At 42.5% G+C, this 23,057-nt stretch overlaps 1 protein-coding gene across 5 annotated transcripts in view; it reads right to left on the bottom strand.

Annotated features, from left to right (window-relative positions):
- The window catches only part of scube1 (signal peptide, CUB domain, EGF-like 1), a 136,698-nt gene that overhangs the window by 25,862 nt on the left and 87,779 nt on the right, over window positions 1–23,057 (bottom strand). The window lies entirely within an intron of this gene.

The raw sequence follows: 23,057 nt of genomic DNA, 5'->3' as shown, positions 1-23,057 counted from the left end.
AGCTTCCAGTTTGGATTCAGGAGACAGACACTATCTCTACTTTCAAGATTAGGCTTCAAACTTTCCTTTTTGCTAAAGCATATAGTTAGGGCTGGACCAGGTGACCCTGAATCCTCCCTTAGTTATGCTGCAATAGATGTAGGCTGCTGGGGATTCCCATGATGCACTGGGTGTTTCTTCTTCAATCACTATGTCATCTCTGCATTGAATCATATCTGTTATTAACCTCTGTCTCTCTTCCACAGCATGTCTTTATCCTGTCTTCCTTCTCTCACCCCAACCAATCACAGCAGATGGCCCCGCCCCTCCCTGAGCCTGGTTCTGCTGGAGGTTTCTTCCTGTTAAAAGGGAGTTTTTCCTTCCCACTGTCACCAAAGTGCTGCTCATAGGGGGTCATATAATTGTTGGGTTTTTCTCTGCATGTATTATTGTAGGGTCTACCTTACAGTATAAAGCCCCTTGAGGTGACTGTTGTTGCAATTTGGTGCTGTATAAATAAAATGCATCTTTGGGCACGAAAAGAAGCCTCTGGTAATTCAATGACAAATATCATAACCAGTAATAATGTCAGCAACAAACATCCTGAAAGAAGCTTTGGAAAAAGATTAAAACCAATTTATCTCTCATAATGCTGTGAAAAAAAGTGTTTTAATCAAAAACATCTGATATTTATATTCTATATTTACTGCATTTTTCAATCAGAAACGCCCTGCTGTAACTCTCCCTGAATGCCTTTTTCTCAAGCAGAACATAAGAAAAGGCAGAGGGACTGATAAAGTGACAGCTTCATTTAAACATACATCATGTGGGTACAGTAGCAAGACATAAGCTGGTTGCTCAGGCACACATTTCACAGCCCATTGTTTTTTGTGGTGTCCAATCTTGTCTGCAGAATCACAAAGAAATATTTGAGGACTGGAAACGGTCAGCCGGCAGACAGAAAACAGCTGACTGCATCATTGTTATAAAACATAAGAACTGGGGCGTAGTAAATCACGAGTGATGAGTAAGAGTATGAAATACAATATATATATCTAAGATTTTTTTGAAGAAATAATAACAAAACAGCTCACCATGTTACATGAAATAAAAGATCTAGAAAAGGAAAAGAAAAAGAAAGAACTTGGTGGAACATCTCATAAGTAAACACTTAGTTAAGAATAAGAATTTCTCAGCAGAAAACTTCTCGATTTTATCATTTTTTACTTCTTCTTTTGGCTGCTCCATTTAAGGATTGCCACAGTGGATCATCTGTCTCCACCTCATCCATCCTTTGCATATTCTTCTGTCACACTTTTGCACCCATGAACCTTCTCTTTAAGAAATCTGAGAAATCTGTGGAAGTAGTAAACAGGACAAGACTTTGGTCCTCCAGATTGCAGTGCACGTATTATCTTGTCCATGTATCTGATTTAGAAACTGTATAAAATACTGTAATGTTGAGAGTAATTCTAAGGCTTAAATGGATCCAGTTTATAATTTCAGAGGTCTAATGTGCAGCCATCAGCTTAAAAACACTTTAAGCATTTATTTTTTCGTAAATTCATATATTTATGAAAAAATAAATGTATATAAGAGCATATGTCTTAGCTGTTCCTGAGCCCACGCTCTACTGGACAGAGATCTCAGATGTTGTTCCTGGAATCTGCTAGAGCCACTCGCCCAGCTTGGGGCTCACTGCACCGAGTACTCCGATTACCACTGGGACCACTGTTACCTTCACCCTCCACATCGTCTCGAGTTCGTTACTGAGCCCTTCGTACTTTTCCAGCTTCTCGTGTTCCTTCTTCCTGATGTTGCTGTCATTCGCTACATCGATCACTACGGCGTCTTCTTCTGTTTGTCTACCACCACTATGTCCGGTTGGTTAGCCACCAGCATTTTGTCCGTCTGTATCTGGAAGTCCCACAGGATCTTAGCTCGGTCATTCTCCACCACCCTTGGGGGCGTCTCCCATTTTGACCTCAGGACTTCCAGGTTATACTCGGCACAGATGTTCCTGTACACTATGCCGGCCACTTGGTTATGGCGTTCCATGTATGCCCTGCCTGCTAGCATCTTGCACCCTGCTGTTATGTGCTGGATTGTCTCAGGGGCATCTTTACACAGCCTGCACCTGGGGTCTTGCCTGGTGTGATAGACCCCAGCCTCTATGGATCTTGTTCTCAGAGCTTGTTCTTGTGCTGCCATGATTAGTGCCTCTGTGCTATCTTTCAGTCCAGCTTTGTCCAGCCACTGGTAGGACTTCTGGATATCAGCCACCTCCTCTATCTGCTGGTGGTACATACCGTGCAGGGGCCTGTCCTTCCTGGTTTCTGCTGCCTGAGGTATTCACTGAGCACACTGAGTGGATGTTCGCTGTCTCATCCTGGACTGTGGTTCTGACACTCACCAGTCCCGGCCACCTTCCCCAGACCTAGCATACAGTCTCAGGATGCTGGACTTGGGGTGAAACCCTCCATGCATGGTCAGGAGCCTCCTCACCTTGATGTCAGTGGCCTTAATCTCCTCCTTTGGTCAGCCCATTATCCCAGCGAGGGTACCTGATCACGGGCAGGGCGTAGGTCTTGATAGCCCGGATCTTGTTGTCACCATTCAGTTGACCCCTCAGGACCCTCCTGTCCGTCTGCAGGTGCTTGGTGGTTGCAGCTTTCCTAGCGCTATCTTCATGGTTCCCATTTGCCCTAGGTACCTGTAGCTATCCTCGATGTCTGCAATGTTGCCTTCTGCTAATTCGATCGCCTCAGTTCTGACTGCATTCCCTCTCTTTGTTACCATCCGACTTTACTCTTCCAATCCGAATGACATTCCAATGTCATTGCTGCATTTTATGGTGGTGTGGATCAGTGAATCGATGTCTTTTTCACTCTTGGCATACAGCTTGATGTATGCTACTTAGCTACACCCAATAAAACCAGTCAAGCAACTGGGAGACAGACTCAGTGATTGAGTAAAGAAACATTGATGGCCGTAACTAAAACAGATGTTTGTCTATTTACATTGCTCAAAAAATGAAGGGAAAACTTATAGTCACGGTGTAACAGAGAGTCAGTTCGACTTCAAGGGTATCAGTCTGTTCAATGTGGAAGCATAAACCACTGTGAATCAATTTCAGCTACTTTGATACAAACATCAATAGGACAAAATGACAACAGGTGCACTGGTGAAGCAACAGCAAGACCACTCCCCAAAAGAGAATAAATTTGCAGGTGGTGAACGCACACCATTGCTCTCTGTTATAATCTGTCCTGATGGACTTTTCTCTAGTTTTGCTTTTTGCTAGTGCTGGTAGGTTGAGACCGTACCTACAGCCCATTCAGGCTGCACAAGTAGCACAGCTCCTCCAGGATGGCACATCCACACAAAGTTTGCACCAGATGGGCGACCTGTCCAGGGTCCTGCCTCTCAACCTGAGACAGCTGGGATAGGGTCCAGCCCACTCATGACCTTGAACTGGACAAGCAGAAGGATGGATGGATGCCAGATCACATCATTTCAATACCTAATTTATCCTTTAACAGTTTTACCTCAAAGTGTATATTTACTCCCCTCACCTCAGTCTCTAAACGTATATTTAGTCTTACTCTTCCTACATATATTGTTGTTTTTTGCACTGAATGGAACTGGAGCCTCGTCGTCTCGTCTCTCTACTGTACTGTATGTAGCAGAGATGACAATAAAGTTTACTTTGACTTTGCTTTCCTGACAAGATCTGCTCATTGCAAATGACACATGAATGAATGTTAAGTTATGGTTGTTATGGTTAAAAACCTTAGCTAAGGTTAAGAAAAGACTGAAATGAAGCATAAGATACAGTCCATTTCTACATTTGAAAAATACTACATTAGGCTTAATTGTAAAAAATTGTAGCATAAATTTTCAGATTCTATGAATTCTTCAGTAATCCAAGTTTTAATTATAAATATGAATATAAAGTAGGCAGCACGGTGGTTAGCACTGTTGCCGCACAGCAAGAAGGTCCTGAGTTCAGTTCCACCATCAGGTCTTTCTGTGTGGAGTTTGCATGTTCTCCCCGTGTTTGCGTGGGTTCCCTCCGGGTACTCCGGCTTCCTCCCACCGTCCAAAGACATGCAGCTTGTGGGGATAGGTTAATTGGATAATCCAAATTGTCACTAGGTGTGAATGTGCGAGTGAATGTGAGTGCGAATGGTTGTCTGTCCCTGTGTGTTGGCCCTGCGACAGACTGGGGACCTGTCCAGGGTGTACCCCGCCTCTCGCCCTATGACAGCTGGGATAGGCTCCAGCGCCCCCCGCGACCCTGAAAAGTTTAAGCGGAAGCGAATGGATGGATGGAATATAAAGTATCAAATGTAAAGTAAAGAAAAGTTTGGGAAGCAAAGGAAACTGAGTGCCAGGACTTCGGAGAAGCATCATTAAAATCATATTTGGGCCTTACAAAAAAATTCCTTCATGCTGCCAAGGATGGTGAGATGAGAGCAGTTTTCCCTGTTGTCCTCTGCAGCCTGTTTTCTACTACGGCACATCTGCAGCTTTCGTTACAATGTTTTATACGCCGGTAATCCAGGACAATTCTAAAACTGAAGCAGTTTGGATTTAGGACCTTAACAATCATTATACAATGCTTCGTCAGCCAGTGTTATGCTGGTGTAAACACTATTTGTGATGATTCAGCACTCAAACACCAGTTATGTGGTCCTGGTAGAAACTGTGTGCCAGTGAAATAAAATCTGGATACCTGAGCTCAGGTGTGGTGCAGCAATCCACAGCCACAGATTCAGAGCAAATAATGCAAAGGCGACCCTGAGGCACCAGGTCCACTGCCAACCACAAACCTGCTGGTTTCTGGTTTCACCAGCTCCAAACCTCAAACCTTATTTCCTCCCCTCTTCCAACTCAGCGCGGCCTCAGATGAACCCAAACTTCAAAATAGTTCATCTTTTTCTTAGAAACACATTTTAGTACTCTTCTTTTAAATCTCTTTAGAACAAGTGCATCCTTTCCAGATAAGCACTAAAGTCTTTCTGTTTACTCACACAGGGAGAACTAAGCCCAAAGGAAAAAAGGTGGATGTGGAATCGAGAAAACAAAAGAGGAGAGAAAGAGGACGACGGTCTGGCACATTATACACACTAAGCCTTTTTTGATTGGTGCTCTAAGTGATGAAAACTGTGAGGGATTAACAGCTAAGCCCTTAAACCAGGGAGTAAGTTCAGGAAGACACTACAGAGAAATAGTGGAGTAGGTGTGTGTGTGTGTGTGTGTGTGTGTGTGTGTGTGTGTGTGTGTGTGTGTGTGTGTGTGTGTGTGTGTGTGTGTGTGTGTGTGTGTGTGTTGAAGTGGGGGGGGTGAAAGGACATAGGGATAGTCAGACTAGGTGTGTGATGACAGAGAAAGAAGGCGAGGGACGAGGAAGAAGGTTCCCACCAACTACTTTTGCTACGTTTGCTTTTTGTCTCCAACTTGACGTCTTGGTTGTATCGATAGTTATTTTTTAGATGACATCTTTCATTTCAAACAGGAAGGTTTTATTTTTCTAGACCATCAACTACCACGGACAGATTTGTATCTTTTTATTTTTGTATATCCAGATAGCTAATCAGTTTAACGTTAGTTTCATAAAGTGGTTAAAACACTGACTAACGTTACTTTTTAATACACCAATAAATGAGAAAAGACTCTGAGGATCAGACGGGTGTATTTGGTACATCCAGAAGTTCAAACTACTCAGTAATGTTATGGTTTTATTTTAGTTTTCACTTTTTGTGTTTTTCGTGTCTACTCTTTCCCACCATCTCCTGTCTCCAGTTGTGCTGAGATCCAGAAGTGGACAATGGATTGCTGCTGCCAGAGTTGTGGTATTTGCCAGTTCTGCGATGACTAGCCAGTCAGTCAGCCGATCCGTCGCCTCCTGTATGCTCCAGCAGTCAGCCAGTACTCTCAGAGGGCAAGTCTGTGTATTTTGAGGGTTTGAATCACACCTACAGTATTTTGCTCTTGATCTCTTATTACATATAATCTTGTTATGTTCACTCCAATGTAATGAGACCCATCTGAATTTGTGCATTTATGCTGAATGCTGCCTTCTGTAATACTAACACAATGCAGAGCAGCTACCTAAGTTTTCCTAATACTGTTGGAGAGTAAATAATTTTGCATTCATTCAGTTGATCTTTGGCTTTGAAAAATAGTTTTTACTCTATAAAAAAAACCTTTCCATAAAGCTAGGAAATCTTATTCCCTCACATTTGTCTCTGATCAAGGAAAACAGAGCCAGTGTTCTGATAAGCCAAGTATTAATTCAACCAGCATTGGCTTATGAATTTATTCCCTGATACACTTGAGCAGAGTAACTCTAATCATAGTATACGCAACTGCTGATATTTACCCACAATAATATCTTCCTCTGTAGCATCAGTGCACCGTGTAGACCTTATTCTTCACAACAATACTTAAAGAAGTTTCACCATAATAACAAAATATGATTAATCTGTCTTCAGTCCCACAGACCCGAGCTACTGGGTATTATTGAACTGATAGCTCTGACTTTGATCTTTTGCTTATGTTACATTCTTGGATTATGGTTTCTGTGTCACACCATTTCTATGCCTCGTGTTCCCATGTTCCACGTTTTGGTGTTGAGTCTGCGTCACAGTGTTAGTCTCAGTTTCCTGTTTTACTTTGGTAATCCTTGTCCCATGTTTCTGGGTTCAGTGTTGCTTCCCCGTGTCACGTCATGCCTGCATTGTCCCAGCTGTGTCTCCCTCGTGGCTCGCATTCCCTAATTATGCCAGTATGTATTTAAGCCCTGTGTCTTTCCCTGTCATGTCCTCCGCGTTAGCTGTGTCATCAGGTTATGACCTGCCACGCCATGTATTCCCAGTTTAGGTCTTGATGCATTCTCAATCCTCCAGGAAAGTAAATCTCCAAAAAGTTGATTCTGTTCATCTGGACGTAGCGTTTTCTGGGAGAAACGTTTTGTCATCATCCAGGTGACTTCTTCAGTCTCAGCTGACTGCAGGTTTCAATCTGCAAACGGCTGGGAGGTCAGTTCCTTCATCTTAATTATGCAAATTCTCAATCTTTAATCTCCCAGCTGTTTGTTCCTTCAGTGGGCTGGTTTCAGTCATTATGCAAATGTCCTGTTTATAAGATTGAAACCTTTATAAGACCTTTATAACGAAACGTTTCTCCCACAAAACGCTACGTCCAGATGAACAGAATCAACCTTTTGGAGATTCCCAGTTTAGGTTAACCCTCCTAGTTTGAGTTTTGTTATTGTTTTATAGTTCTCCTGTGTCTAAGTTTGTTTGCCTGCAAATAAAGCAAATAAATAAAGTTTAATATTCCGTCTTTGAGTCCTGCGTTTGGGTCCAACCACTGCCTGCCACACAGCTTACATGGTGAGAGTTAAACCCTTACCTGGCCCACCGGTCTAATTATAGACTGATTTCTAACTTTTTTTATTTCAAAAATGAGTAGTCAAGTAGTTAACTGGTCACTTGCAAAGGAATGGTCTACTTGAAGAACAAGAAACAGCAGTAGTGAAGGTCATGAACGATCTTATGGCCTCTGACAGGCTCACCTCTGTGCTTGTCCTGCTCAGTGCAGCGTTCATCACCACTGACCACAAAGTTGTAATACAAAGATTAGAACAATATTATTATTAAATTAACTGTCAGTTAATGCAGTCGCCTAAAACATATCTTTGTGATAAATCCCGGTTTGTGGAGTTAAATGGGGATCCTTCCTCATAGAGTTGCAAATGCTTCCAATCGGGTTACAATGTACTTTTTACATCCTTCTTTTAGGCTTAACGGGCCTTAGCCTCCCATGACACAGGGAGGTTATTCTTAATCTGAATATGTCCTTCAGCATGCACATTCAACAAATATGCATCACTCCCCTCTTTCATTGGAGGAGCATCACTGTTATCAGAACATGCAGTCTCAGAGTGAAATGCAGGCCCATACATTTATCATTTCTAGCTGGACTACTGTAGCTCATCATTATCAGGTCACTCTATAAGCTCCATGAAAGCCTTACAGTTTATCCAGAGGTCTGCATGTACTGTTAGCTTCTCTGTGTAAAATTCAGAATTGACTTTAAATGCGTCTCCAAACAAACAAAATCTCGAATAATTGGGCCATGTCATATCTTAAAAACTTCATAGTATAGTGTTATCCAAGCAGAGCACTTTGCTCTGAGACTGCAGGCTTACTGATGGCTCCTAGAGTTCAGGTATCAGGCTCTGCTACGAGCTTCCATCCTTTAGTTATGCTGCATTAGGCTGCATTAGGCTGCTCCCTGTATCTATACACCATCATACTTCAATCATTAGCGATGATTAAACCCTGGCTGTCTCTCTCATAGTGTGTCGTTTGTCCTCTCTGATCTCTTCTCTTTCCTCTTACCCCCAACCGGTGACGGTGCAGAGCAGCTGCTCTCAAACCTGCTTCTGCTGGAGCTTTGTTCCTCTTAAAAGGGAGTTTCTCCTTCCTACTGTCGCCAAGTGCTTGCTTATAGGGCATCATGTGATTTTTGGGTCTTTACTTTTAGTTGTAAATTCCCCATATCTTTGTGTCTCAAGTATTTCTTTGTTTTATTGGCTCTCACTGGATCATCTTTGTGCCGTTTGCTGTGTTTTGTTGTTGTCTCTTTAGTGGCACTAAATGAGTCTCAAACACACATAACCACACATATTAACTTTTCAAACCCCCACTTCCCAAGTAAGTTTTAACTGGGGAAAAAAAATGAAAACCCTGCAGCAAAAACATACGATGGTTCATGGATATCATAAAAATGTTGACACATGTAAGAAGCAGTGTGGCTCACACTTACATGGCTTACTCTTATATATTAAAAATGTAGATCTTTATGGCCTGAGTGAAGAAGTCAGCACCAGAGCACAAACACGCAAAAACCTTCTGGTTTATTTTAGCGTGTCATATTCCTGCCATACAGAGTTCTCTGCTTAGCCTGGATAATCCACTGCAGTCATGGAGACTGAAGTCTTACATTTCCCATGAATAATTACTAATAGATCTAAGATTTGCATGGTTGCTGACATCAACCTTCCAGAGTTTGTGATTTTGAGGGGCTGTGATGTTGTGATGCTGTGACAGTGAAGAGGAGCACCTGTGGTAACTTGCTGTTGTGTTAATTAAGAGCACCATTATGTAAGAAGTAGCATGCATTTAATGCAGTGTGTAGCTTTAACAAGTTGGAGCCATTCTAACAGCATTAGTAAGAGGTGGTGAGAGCACAGGAGTGGAGTACGCACACACGTTCTCTCGGTGTGGCGTGATAGGAGCCCCATAAAACAGAAAGTCATCCACTGTGTTTTTCCAGCAGGCCAGACTCAGCCTCTTTGGCCCGATCATCTCAGTCTCTGTCCTGAGGGAGTTTCTGCTGAATGAACTCTTCATCTAAATATGGAGCTGAGACAGGAATCCAGAATGAGCTGGCTTCGCGCCACAGTAGAAATGTAGTAAACTGTGTCCCACTGTGCCCTGTCAGCGGCCTTTTACAGGGATTGTCCCTCCATCTGGCTTGGCTAAAACAGATTTCCCCGTGGCTGATGGGAGGAAAATAGGCTCAGGGATCTTTTTTATGGAGTGTAGGACAGGTAAGGGCATCCAGACACATACAACAGCCTGTCGAACGCTGATGTCATACTTACAGATAAGTACAAGGAGACTGCTGATTGCTCCTTTTGCTTTCTGCTCTTCACTGTCAGAAATTCAACTTGGATTTCATGTTTGTGTGTCATCTGCTCCTACTTTCTTTTTCACACATTGTATTTTTCTGTATCTTCCTCTGAAGGTTTGTTATTTTGTGTCTAATGTGAGGATTTTAAATCAATCAGCTGCTTTCCTGTTCCTCTGTGGCTGACCGCAGAACGTATGGCTATCTTTTCCCTTCAGGTACCAGCCCAGGTACACTTGGCAGCCTCAGGACTTTGAGACTTTAGGAAGTCAAGAGCTTTTTTGGGTTCATTTTCTGCATCTGTAAGTTCAATAATCATTTAAAAAGAATTTACCTAAATTATCTCAGGTATACTGGTCTATATACCAACTAAGGAACACACACCATCACTCCCCTTCTGCCCACATTGTCTCCTCTAATGCCTCCAATGTAACAAAGGTAGTTACCACCATCTACCCAACACAGACAGCTTCCTAAGTATTCTCACAGCTGCAAGCACTAGCACACACAACCCACACTTAATGACCCCACCAGGGACCGGGGGTATGTAATTACCCTGAATGGAGCTTAAATAAGCTTTGAGGTTAAATAAATACATTAAGTTTTAACACATCTTGAAATGATCACATCTAGAGAGAAGAGACAGGACAGTTAAAGACAAGTGAGGTTGTGTGATGTGTGTGGCATGTCAGAGTTGGTCTTTCTACACGGAAGCACTGCTGCAAATCCATCCATCCATCCATTCATCCATCCATCCATCCATCCATTCATTCATCCATCCATCCATCCATCCATCCATCCATCCATCCATCCATTCATTCATCCATCCATTCATCCATTCATCACATCCATCCATTCATTCATTCATTCATTCATCCATCCATCCATCCATCCATTCATGCATCCATCCATCCATCCATCCATCCATTCATTCATGCATCCATCCATCCATGCATCCATCCATCCATCCATCCATTCATGCATCTATGCATCCATCCATTCATGCATCCATCCATCCATTCATCCATCCATCCATCCATCCATCCATCCATCCATCCATCCATCCATTCATCCATTCATACATCCATCCATCCATCCATCCATTCATGCATCCATCCATCCATCCATCCATTCATGCATCCATCCATCCATCCATCCATCCATCCATTCATGCATCCATCCATCCATCCATCCATCCATTCATGCATCCATCCATCCATCCATTCATGCATCCATCCATCCATCCATCCATCCATCCATCCATCCATCCATTCATGCATCCATCCATCCATCCATCCATTCATGCATCCATCCATCCATCCATCCATCCATCCATCCATGCATCCATCCATCCATCCATTCATGCATCCATCCATCCATCCATTCATCCATCCATCCATCCATCCATTCATGCATCCATCCATCCATCCATCCATCCATCCATCCATTCATGCATCCATCCATCCGTCCATCCATCCATTCATGCATCCATCCATCCATCCATCCATCCATTCATGCATCCATCCATCCATCCATTCATGCATCCATCCATCCATCCATCCATCCATTCATGCATCCATCCATCCATCCATCCATTCATGCATCCATCCATCCATCCATCCATCCATCCATCCATCCATTCATGCATCCATCCATCCATCCATCCATCCATCCATCCTCATTCAGGAGGAATCCAGGAGTCAGACGCCCAAACCGCCTCAGCTGTTAGGAGGAGGAGCGGCTCCTACTATGACTCCTTTGCAAATGGCAGAACTCTTCATCCTCTCTCTAAGGAAATGCATAAAATATCACCCGAGGAACCCAGTCATTTTATATAATCATAAAAAGAGTTCAATCCTTTGCATTATTTCACAACTTTAAAGTTGCCTGCATCACAGTTCAGTGGGTTCATGCACCTCTCCACCAAGCTTAGCCTTTTAATTTTGCATTCAGACAATTTTGCCTTCATGATGAATTTATAAGGGACCAAAGGGTGAGTGAGTTAAACAGGACAATAAAACCCAACAGCATCAACATCAATAAATAAGATCACTGAACACAAGGACATTGATATGAGTTAGAAAAGTTTTCACAGCTAGCAAACAGGTGGGTAATGCTGTCTTTAAAAGGAACATTTGAGAGTAGAAGGTGCTTTCAAAAATACTTTAGGAATAGGAATTATTTGTCTCTTGTAACACCTAAAACAAGACTAGCTGCAGCCAGCAGTTCCTCACAGGAAGCTGACTCATCAGAAACAAGAGTGATTTGGCTACGAGTGCAAAGGATGAAGCTTAGCAAAAGTGCTGTTGAGAAACTCAGGGTAATCATAAACCAGAGCATTTGCATTGGGCAACTACAAATGGCAACCTCAGGATGGTGCTAGAGGTCAAATCACAGGCCCCCCAAGGTACGTGACATTCATCATCAAGGAAGTGTTTACAGACAGTACAGTCAACACTAGACAACATAATTTGTAGCTGGGCTATCACAGCTGACAACAGAGCACTTCTGCTTGTGTTTGCATGAGAAAACAATAGAAGAACACCTTTATGGACAATGAGCACATTGACAGCATCATGCAGGTCGTGGGTTTGTTAATGCAGGTGAACTAACTGCCAAACAAGCTGGACTGAGCTGAGACTCTCTGACAGCGTTAGTTTGAAGTAAAAGGTATTCACTGACACATAACCAATGTGTACACACATGCAATGATGTGTCCTGCCTTTGTAAAGGGAGTGGTTGAACATTTCCACCCTACCACCACCACACACACACAAACACACACAGATACACCCACAGGCTGTCTCTCGGGATCCATGTCTGACATTTACTCTAGACAATCAATAACTTACTCCAGCCTCCAATCAATAGCTCCAACCTTTACCACGTCTCTCTGAACACCACGTAGGTCTACCAGACGATTCAAACCTATTGTGTATGAATTTTTATGTTCAACAGCCAAATGTAGTACTTTTTAGACCTTTTGTAAAGTTACTTTAAGGATTTGGATTTAAGAGAAATTTATCAACTACAATAAAGTAAATAAAAAGCTGGCGAGAGCAGTCCACTTCCAGCTGAAGCTAGGTAATGAATTTTCTGAGAGTGTGATGCCACTCTTGACTAAACACAAAATCAAACGTTACAGAGACAATGAACGGCTTCTTTAGGGATAGAAAATGTGTCAAAATGTTTATTGCGATGCTGAATTTGGAGTGTTTCTCAGTAGAAATTAAAAGTGTGCATTAACACGGAGGAAATGAATTTAACAGCGTGTAGCAGCAGAGGAGAATCTCGCAGAAAAACGGTGGTTCTGGAAACAGTCATAAAAAGTTTAGAGCATCGTTTCGACTTTCAAACACAGAGAGGGAGAATTTTACCTGACATGACACTCACCAAGTCACTCCTGCAAAATCTGTCTGCACTGTTAAAGAAAATATTCTGGAACCTTTTAACAAAAAGAGAAAAAAATCACAACTGAGAAGACTTGCTGACATCCACCTGAGCCAAAGGAAACAGGCCTCCCAACCCCTTCTCCTTCTCTCTGTGAGCCTCGGGCTGGCTTTGAGGAGCCCAGTGTTTGGAATGAGAAATCTGACTCCAGTGGAGACCCTGATGATGCTGCAGAGCCTGATTAAGACCAAGCAACTGGCCCAAGTGATCAGTGCTGTGGACTATGCTAGCCAACTGGAGGAATGATGGACTCTAACTCCTCAACTCTGACTGTTGCCTCCAGAGGTCAACGGTAGGGTCTCCAGTATGATTGCCTGTCCATTTCGTTGAAGCAGACTGACCAGGAACACAGCTCTGGTCACTTAAGCCAATATAAGATTTGTTGCAGGAACGTGCACACAGACCTCCTGAGTATAAGCTGTGTGGTTTTACCAAATATTTGCAGTAAAAAGCAATTAAATGGAATAAATTTGCAGAAACATGAACCTCCACAAATAATTACGCACGGGGGAAAGGAGATCTAGTTTTCTTGAAGAGCGTAGGTGTTCTTTGCGGGGTGTTGGTGGTGAAGGGGACAGACATCATGCCGGGAGGCAGCGTGTATTTGTTCAGGTATTAAACGATCCTCGTGTTCGATCCCTGTGCTGTTTAATAACAAACAGTCCACGAGGGCATGTGGGCCAGGGCGCCAAACTCTCACAACAGTGAAGGAGTCAGCGATCCAGTCCGCTTCAGCTGGAACAGAGACGGCTGGCTGCGATTGAGTCGGTGTGTCTCAGGTTTGATCGCATTGACCTGCGACTTCTCCCAAGGTCAAAAGTGACACACGAGTTACTAAATTATGTTTATAAACTGTTGGACAAATGTGTCACATTGAAAGACTGAACGAGTCGGGCTCAGGAGGCAGATGCTGTTAGTAACTGTGGTTGTGATGGTGATTTTGGTCGAACGTAGTCACTACTTAACGTTTCTCTATTGCACCTGCCCGCCGTGTTTTCTTGACTGGGAGCATCTATAAATGTAAACAAGATTAAAAATGCTGTCGCAGCAAGTTCACGCCACACTACCAGATCACTTTTGTACCAAAATATAAAAAAGGTGTCACATGTGCAACTGGTGTTGTTACAAGAGTGTCACAGTTTCATCCTCACATCACGAGTGTGAAGCTCTGTGTGTTTGCATACCAGCCAGTTATTGAGACCGTGTGAACTGGTCCTCGAGACACCGCACCACAATGCACCAACTACACGTGTGTCCTTCAGGGGCCGAGTGAACTCCAGAGACATCTACTGTACAATCATCTGCAGGTGTTGGGACACTGACTCATGTGCAGTGCTTTACGTTAACAGCACATGTAGCATAATTAAACTTCCGAGTGCAACTATGAAGCAGAAAATTGAAACATAACCATCATTAATCACTTCAGTTATAGCAGACTGAAAGCAGGGTGTTAGCTGACAAGTTGTTTCTTTATGCTTGTGTTTTTCAGTCATTAGATCACAGTGGCAGAAAGACAAACTCACAGTAAGGGACGTGCACAATTGTTCATCTAGATGATTCCCCTGCTGTAAAGGTCTATTAATTTTAGAGATGGACCGATCCGATATTACGTATCAGTATCGGTCTGATACTGACGTAAATTACTGGATCGGATATCGGAGAGAAATAAAAAATGTAATCCGATCCATTAAATATCAAAAAAGCACCTCACAAAACATGCGACACGGCGTAACTCGGCTCATAACCGTAGCAGTCGCAGTAGTATGCGTCATGTGATAGAGCGGCTGTGTGTGTTTGTAGCTTCGCTACCAAACCAGCATTTCATCTCCGAGGAAGTTTTCCCAGAGAGAAGTAAAGCAAGTGTGTAAGTTCATCTCTGAATGTTTGTAAAGCATTCCCACGTTAAGCTTAACAACCGATATATGGAGCGACTGCCTCTCTCTCTCTCTCTTCTTGCTGCTACTTTAATCATGAAACTGATCAATGATCAGCTGATCGTCTCTCTTGTTTGTTTTTGGCCCACTTTGCACCAGAAAGAGGAAACCAGCGGCTGAACAACAGCAGCACGTTTAAGCTTGATCAGCTGTTGTTAGAATTTATTTAATATTATTTCTACACCAGGATCTTTTTCTACAGCTGACGTAACTGTGCAGGGGCGGAGCTAGCAAAGTTTAGCCAGGGGGGCCGATAGGGCATGAACAGGCAAAAGGGGGCACAAAGACATACTTTATTTTCTTATTCTCATTTAAAATGTCGAGCTTTTAATAAATAATTATCTGAATCTTACACCCAAAGTTTTAATCTGATGTAAAATGTATAGAAGTCCATTACTGTATATAGTAACTGTTAAGTCTAATATACCCTAGTAAGCTACAGTACTTTTTCCTTTGGGAACCATCTGTGCAGTCTGCAGTTCTGTTGAAGAAAGATGTTGAATCTGTTTAATTATTCTTGAAAAATAATTTATTTCTGTGGATTTTTTTCACACTGCATCAAATTAAAGTTGATTACGTCGATTAAGCATCACGGGGGGGTGGGGGGGGGGGGTGGTTCCCTTTTTTTTTTTTTTTTGCTGGGAGTTTGCAACCCTATTAGTTTGGTTGTTTAATATTTCTGCTAAGTGCTCTTTAAAACACCAGAATAGGGAGGATGGAGCAGGTTTAAGTTTATTAGATTGATCAGTTTTGCTGAACTATGAAATATTTTGGGTGCAGTGTATTTTTTACATGCAGGTATAACAGAATAGCTTTAGTGGTTTTTTTAACTTGAGTATAAACTTATACAAAATGCAGCAATATATTAAAAAAACAGTTTTATTGATTAAAACACACTGTATCAGATTCATATCGGTATCAGCAGATATCCAAATTTATGATATCGGTATCGGACATAAAAAAGTGGTATCGTGCCATCTCTAATTAATTTCCCCATGAATGGCTGTGATCATGTCCTTGTCTCGGTTTGATGTGAATGCATGTTTGTCTGTTTGTTTTCACTTCTTTTTAAGCAGAGCAGGAATGCAGGCCAGTGGGAACGTTTCTTCGGTGCCACTGTAGTGGGATTCGTACGCCGACCACACAGAAACACAGATAACCACACGCAGAGGTCCAACAGCATACATGCAACCGAAATCTGCGTTAATGAACCTGCAAAAACAGAAGCGCACACACATGTGCTACAGTAACATGTAACCACCAGTGTGCACCATCTAATCAAACATCTGGAAGCTGTTAAAAACAACCTCTCCCTCTGTCTTCCTCTCTGACCCAGTTGTCGGCACGAGAGCCTGCGATGAAATGGCTCCTCTGGTTGGCGTGTCTGTCATCGTGAGAGGCTGAACCGCCTTGTCTTTCAGCACAGATGAAAGAGCGTTTATCAGACTTGTGGGTTTTAAACATGCCCTACATATTTATATTGAGGTGATTATGATAGACAGGCACGACAGGGCACATCCCCTTGGCTTTAGATTTAAGTTGGATGCAAACAGGCCGACGGAGAGCTGTCTGTCTCGATCAAGCAATTTAGAGGCACATTAGACGGGAGACCACCTCACAGCACGCCATTTATCTTGCCACTAACTACTATGTTCTGAAAACTGCTAAATGCAAGCAATTACACCCTATGCACTACAATACACTGCTAACACGACTGTGATTACACGCGCCACCAGAGTGGAATACACCTACACACACACGGCGCACATAAATACGCGTACATGTCCTGAAGCAGGATGTTGCATCTCCACGGTAACAGGAAGCTGTCACCCCGCTTTAGATTGAATGATGTCGCCCGTATATACAGTAATGATATTGCACTAACACAACCTAACAGAAGATGTTAAAATATTCAGTGTTTTACATCCAGGACTGGCTGAATGAAGGAAATATTGTTAACTTAAGACACTTAAATTGTGTGATTTTGTTGCTAATATACACCAGTAAGTTGAAACTTGGAACTGATAAGGCCTCACACACGGTTCAGACAATGAACGCACATCCAAAGAGTTTAAACAGTTGTCACATGCTAGAGGTGGACACTAGAGACTGTTCTGCAGCCAGTCGTCAGACAGGAACCGTTATCACACATGTGTAAAGTATCATGATTGGACAGTAAACTCTGCATGAGACACGGGTAAAAGCATGGACTGTAAGTAAAAGATGGCCACAGCCACCTACTGGTCATTGAGTCTTTCAGCTTTAATGGCGATGCGGTCGCGTTTTTCTTGGGTTCTTTGATCACTTTTTCACTGTAGCCATTTCAAATGAAGAGGCGAACAGTAAGCCCACATTTAAGGACCTGTGGGTGATGTCACACTGTGGCCATATTTCTTTGATCTTACATGTTTTCTGACCTGATAGATACTGATTGATGTGAGCTGCCTGCTCTGTGTTTCTCAGTTCCCCTCAGCGCTGGATTTATGAAGCCCGGGGGCTGATCCACAACCAAATTATGTGGGCGTGGGACAGCTGGACTGCACTCCTATCCATCTTTCTAACTCAAGGCAAAAAAAACAGAGCGGGGAACTTCAGTCCTGTCAGCATCACAAATCACCCAAAGGGACAGTGTAAGTGTTCGCACAACATGCTGGGCTCTTAACCTGACATCTGAAGAGACGATCTTCCAGCTGTGATCTTTACATAACTGCCAGCAGATGATGGTGCTGAAAGGGTCGCTGGAATCATTTTCAGTAGACATTGTGTGCAATAATTCCCTTTGACTGATTTCTGTCTTTAAAACGAATCAAAAAGCAACAACAACAACAGGATGCAGCATCAGTTGTTTCAGCAGGTCCCTCAAAACAGAAGCAGGTCTTACATCCTTACATGACTTTATCTTCAAGTATTTATGGCTGAGCAAAGAAGGAGCATTGGTTCTACTTTGACCTCCAGCTTTACTACTGTGCAGTATGTCATAATGAAATAAATCAGTCACGCTATTAAGCTTTTAGTAAGGCATATATATAGCATTACTCCTCCTTAGTAAACCATTTATGAACACAGAGATTATTAGTAGCACTGTTAGCAGTGCATGGTTACACCACATACAGCAGTGACAGCTGTATGTGGTGTAACAGCAGCATAAACATATCAGCATAAATGACATACCAAGTACAAGTAATGATATATAAATGGAGAAATAAACACTTGCTTACTACTAGGGGTGGGGGAAAAAATGGATACTGTGTAGCATCGTGATACTTTGTTTGCTAATAATGTATGGATACAGGGACAGCAGAAATCGATACTTTGTTACAAAAAGGTTATTGTGCTCTGACTTCAGAGCATGTTGATCCTTTTTCTGAGCAAGAATCCTGACATTCCTTCACTGTCCAAATGTGTTTAACTTGTTTTTGGCAGCAATAAACATGATAGTTTACTTATTTTAATTTAAGACATGTTTTATTTTAATTAAGTTTAAAACTTTTTTATTTAATGTAAAATTATATTTTGTTTTAATTTACTTTCAAATTCTTCAGTTGCTGAAGGGGCTGCATAGTTTTCATAAACTGCATAGTTCAGAATAGCTATAATTGTACCAGATGGTTGATTCAGTTAAGTTGGACTAGACTGTAATACAAACCGTTCAGTTTGTCAACAATCAAACTGAAATGAGAGAAAGACTGAGTGTGAGACTTTGATATTAGAGAAAATGAATATTGATAAAGTTTACCTTTATGTACAGAATCTGAATATCGCAAAATATTTTTAAAAAATTGCAATAATATCGTATCAAGGGATGTATGGTGATTCCCACCTCTACTTACTACCTCGGCATTATGATAAAATCTAGTGCCACCACACTGGAATCAAGCTGTGACATAATTGAAGTACTGCACTGTAACACAGGGTGGGACCACACAGCTTTACAAACTCAAAGACCAGTGATGCTCTAACAGCATGTAACATGAAACTCAGGCACCCATTAGTGAAGCTAATTAGTTTAAAATTAGTTATGAAATTCAAACCCGAGAAACTGTATATTGAAATGATTAAAGTCAACAATTTACAAGCTACATGGTGACAATAACAGATCATGTTTCTTATTATTAAATTTTTTGTCATCTTATTAATGATGATTTTAATTTTTACATTTTTCTCTTTTTAATGATTTCGCCCACACCACATGTTTGCTTTTTGATCATTTATTCATTTTCTTGTTTTTTGACTTAGTTGACCTGGTTTTATATAAGCTCTCGTGTCATAACAATAACATGTTAAATAAATGCATCAGTCAAAGCTGGCTAACATTATTATTAATCATTTGAAATTATGCTGACTCGTCTTGCCTTGAGTGCTCTTGCAGGTAAATGGATGTATTTACTGTATTTGCAGCTGGATGGTGCTGTCTGTGTGAGCGTGTGCACATCAAGGTCGAAGAGGAGAGGGTGTGTGTGTGTGTGTGTGTGTGTGTGTGTGTGTGTGTGTGTGTGTGTGTGTGTGTGTGTGTGTGTGTCAGAGAGAGCGAGAAAGGCCAGCGTGGGCCTCACTGTTCAAACATCTCAAAGTTTGCCGACACGTCGTCTGCCTTGCAGGCCTGAGACAGCTCTGGCTCCAGAGTTTCACACACCTACATGCCACATTCTCAGACTGCCCCACAGTCATTTTGCAGACACACTTTATCTGGAAGACATGCACGCACACAGTATTTTAAATTATAGGACCATACTTCCATAAGACCAGCTGTCCAGATTCTGGACATCTTGCCTTGTGCAAAATGACCAATTCCTTGATTCTGCGTCGACAGCTATCTCACGTCCATCACCTGTGGGCTGCTCACTGTAAATGCCACTCTACACATCAGATATCACTCACAGAACGCACCACACTGAAAACCTGTTCACATCTTCTATTACTCACCAGAATAAACTTTTGTTTTCAGACAAATCTTTACTGATATGTAGTTGGCATGGGTCAGCATGAATTACACAAAGAGAAAGGTGCTACTGTCAGCCAAAGACCGGACGAGTGTTTGGAGGCAGTGAGAAGCAGAAGAGCAGAGGTGAGAGTAAGGACCATCAAGGGAAGCACGGATGGTGGATTCAAACTGCACCATAGGAAGTGGGAGTGGGAGTAATCCTGAAGGAAGAGTATGTGACTTTGACTCTCAACACTCCCACAGAAGCTTAACATTTATTAAAATGGGGCAACTTGGAGTCCAATAAAAAGAGCTGATCTTTGAGTAGATGGCCTACTTTACTCCCAGAATTCAATTCAATTCAATTCAATTTTATTTATACAGCGCCAAATCACAACAAAAGTCGCCTCAAGGCGCTTCATAGATACAGAGAAAAACCCAACAATCATATGACCCCCTATGAGCAGCACTTTGGCGACAGTGGGAAGGAAAAACTCCCTTTTAACAGGAAGAAACCTCCAGCAGAACGAGGCTCAGGGAGGGGCGGGGCCATCTGCTGTGATTGGTTGGGGAGGCATCCTTAGCTGTTGTGGAGGTGTAGACTTTGTCAGACAGCATAATTCGTTTTGAATCTGGAAATCGAAGGCGTGCTGTGATGAGCGTCAGAGCGTATGACTCCAAGTTGGATGTTAGTTAAAAGCGAGAGCTACTCTATAGAAAAGTGGCGCAGAGTGTCTGCAAAGGAGGTTTGCTTTGTTTGGGACAGACTCCAACAGACATGTAGGAGAAGGAGATCGAGCTCATGGATGGGTTGGTGTAAAGGAGAGAAATGGGCTGGACTGGAATTTGCAAAAAGGATGGAAATGGCTGTTGAACACTTTAAGAAGAGGAATCGACAAAGCATAACATGTAAAATTAGAGGAAGGTGCACACAGAGAAGAATGCAACTGGATGGCATTGTGTGGGAGGACTGAAAATCAAATTGAGGAAGTGAGAGAAGGTAAAGGACTAAAAGCTGAGAAAGAGTGTTGATGGAGAAACACAGGAGTTGCACTGTGTCTCTGTGGGTGCCAAGAGAGGAACTGTGGTCCTGCACGAGGAAGTGGCAGAGAAGCATGTGAGGCTGGGACGGTAGGAGTGACAGATGGTTTCAGAGTGGGCGTGGGATTACATGAGGGATCAGCTCGGAGTCCCTTTTTGTTTGCAGTGGTGATGGACGGGACAAACGAGGTCAGGCAGGAGTCTCTGTGACGAGCTGTGATGTTTGCAGATGACACTGTGATCTATAGTGAAAGTAGGGACCAGGCTACAGAGAGTCTGGAGAGGTGGAGGCATGCTTTGGAGAAAAGAGGAAAGTCAACAGAGGCCGACAGATCGTGAGAATGAAGTATACGAGTGAGGAGTAGTGGCAATGAGTTTGAACACAGAGAATCAACAGCACACGGCATAGGACGGGTGGGTGAAGAGGAGAGTGCAGGCAGGGTGGATAGAGATGAGTGTCAGAGATGGTTTGTAACAGAAGGAGATGTGAAGCTGACGTGATATTATGTTGTTTGCTTTACTTGTTGCTTTGTTGAAATATTTCGGCGATGTGGGACTGGGTCTGTAACCGCTCAATTTGCAAAGACAAAAAATCCGTTCATGATAATTCATCATCATAACTTCATCATAATATAAAGTTTAACTGTGATAAACTGCAAAAAATTGCAAACCTATTGCAGAATGTGTCACGGTCCTGGGTCGGTGACCCGGTGTTTTTGGTTTTGTACTTTTACTTTTGATTTCATTTTGAAGTATGACTGTTTGTTTTGGGTTCTGTCCTAGTATTTCAGCTTCCTAGTTTTGGCAGTACTTCCTGAGTTCTTGTTTTTAGGTTTTGTTATTTGGTTTCCCAGTGTTCATCCTCTTCTCTGTGTTCCTTCTGTCTGTCCATGGTGTTATTCTGTCTCGTCTGGATCGCTCTGTCTGTCGTGTACTTCCTGTTTTACTTTGTAGGTCTGTGCCTCATGTCTGTGCGTTCAGCTCTGTGCTCTCCCTGTCTCGTCATCAGCGTCAGCCGTGTCTCCCAGCTGTTTCCTCTTAGCTCTGTTCACCTCTTGTATTTAGTGTCTGCGTCTTCCCCTGCTCGTTGTCGCGTTGTGCCCTCTCTTTCACTGCGTGTTCGGTTTGCCAGCCTGTCTACCTGTTTAGTTTGTTCCGTATTCCCAGTTTAGTTAGTTTTTCCGTTCAGTTTATCCCAGCAATAAAGTTTTCTGAAATACTTCTGCCTCTGTGAGTCCTGCATTTCGGGTCCTCTCTTCCTGCCTGCACACAGCCACGACAGAATACATCCACACTAACTCACATTAAACAGAAATTCACACTAATCACTTAAATCCAGTCGAGCCAGACGCTCACAGATGTAAAATAAAAAAGAAATTCCTCCACAAACTGTAACAGGATGGCGATTCAACACAAAATGACATACACTGCTTGTCAAACTTGAACCAGCTGACAAACACTTGCTTTTCCAAAGAGATGTTTTTATGAATTAGCACTATGAACCTTCACCAGTCTGTATATCAGTGACATTCAGTGCAGTTACTGAGAAATCACTTTTATTTGCTAATCACAAGGTTGCATTTCTACTCTAGTGTGAAATAAACGTCACATCATTTTGTTGATAGTCGAATTTCTTCAGCTGGCTGTACTTCAGTAATTCCTCTTAGAACAGTGTTTGAAGGCTTTACTTTCACTACAGAAAAGCTCTCAGTTGTTAGTGTGTATCTTACAATATTAGGCGCCTCGAGGCGACTGCTGTTGTGATTTGGCTCTATAAAAATTGAATTGAATGAAAGGTCCAGAGGAGCTGAGCAGAGAGAAGCCCCGACCCTCTGACAAACAAACATAAGTGGCCTGCTCTGCACTGCTGGACGTATGAATGCAGTCTTTAAAATGAGAGCTGACGACACGTTCTCCGATTGTTTGGGAAGCTATTCTGCTCTTTATAACCTCTTTATGCATTTGCAAAGTTCAAAAACAGAAAACCTTGAAGCCCTCTTGTTGCTTCTTTGTCCAGCCCTGAC

This window comes from Neolamprologus brichardi, chromosome 17 (assembly GCF_056152115.1).
Source record: "Neolamprologus brichardi isolate AB-2024 chromosome 17, ASM5615211v1, whole genome shotgun sequence".
NCBI lineage: Eukaryota > Metazoa > Chordata > Actinopteri > Cichliformes > Cichlidae > Neolamprologus > Neolamprologus brichardi.
Note: the sequence above shows the minus strand (reverse complement) of the source record. Positions and strands in the feature narration are given on the sequence as shown.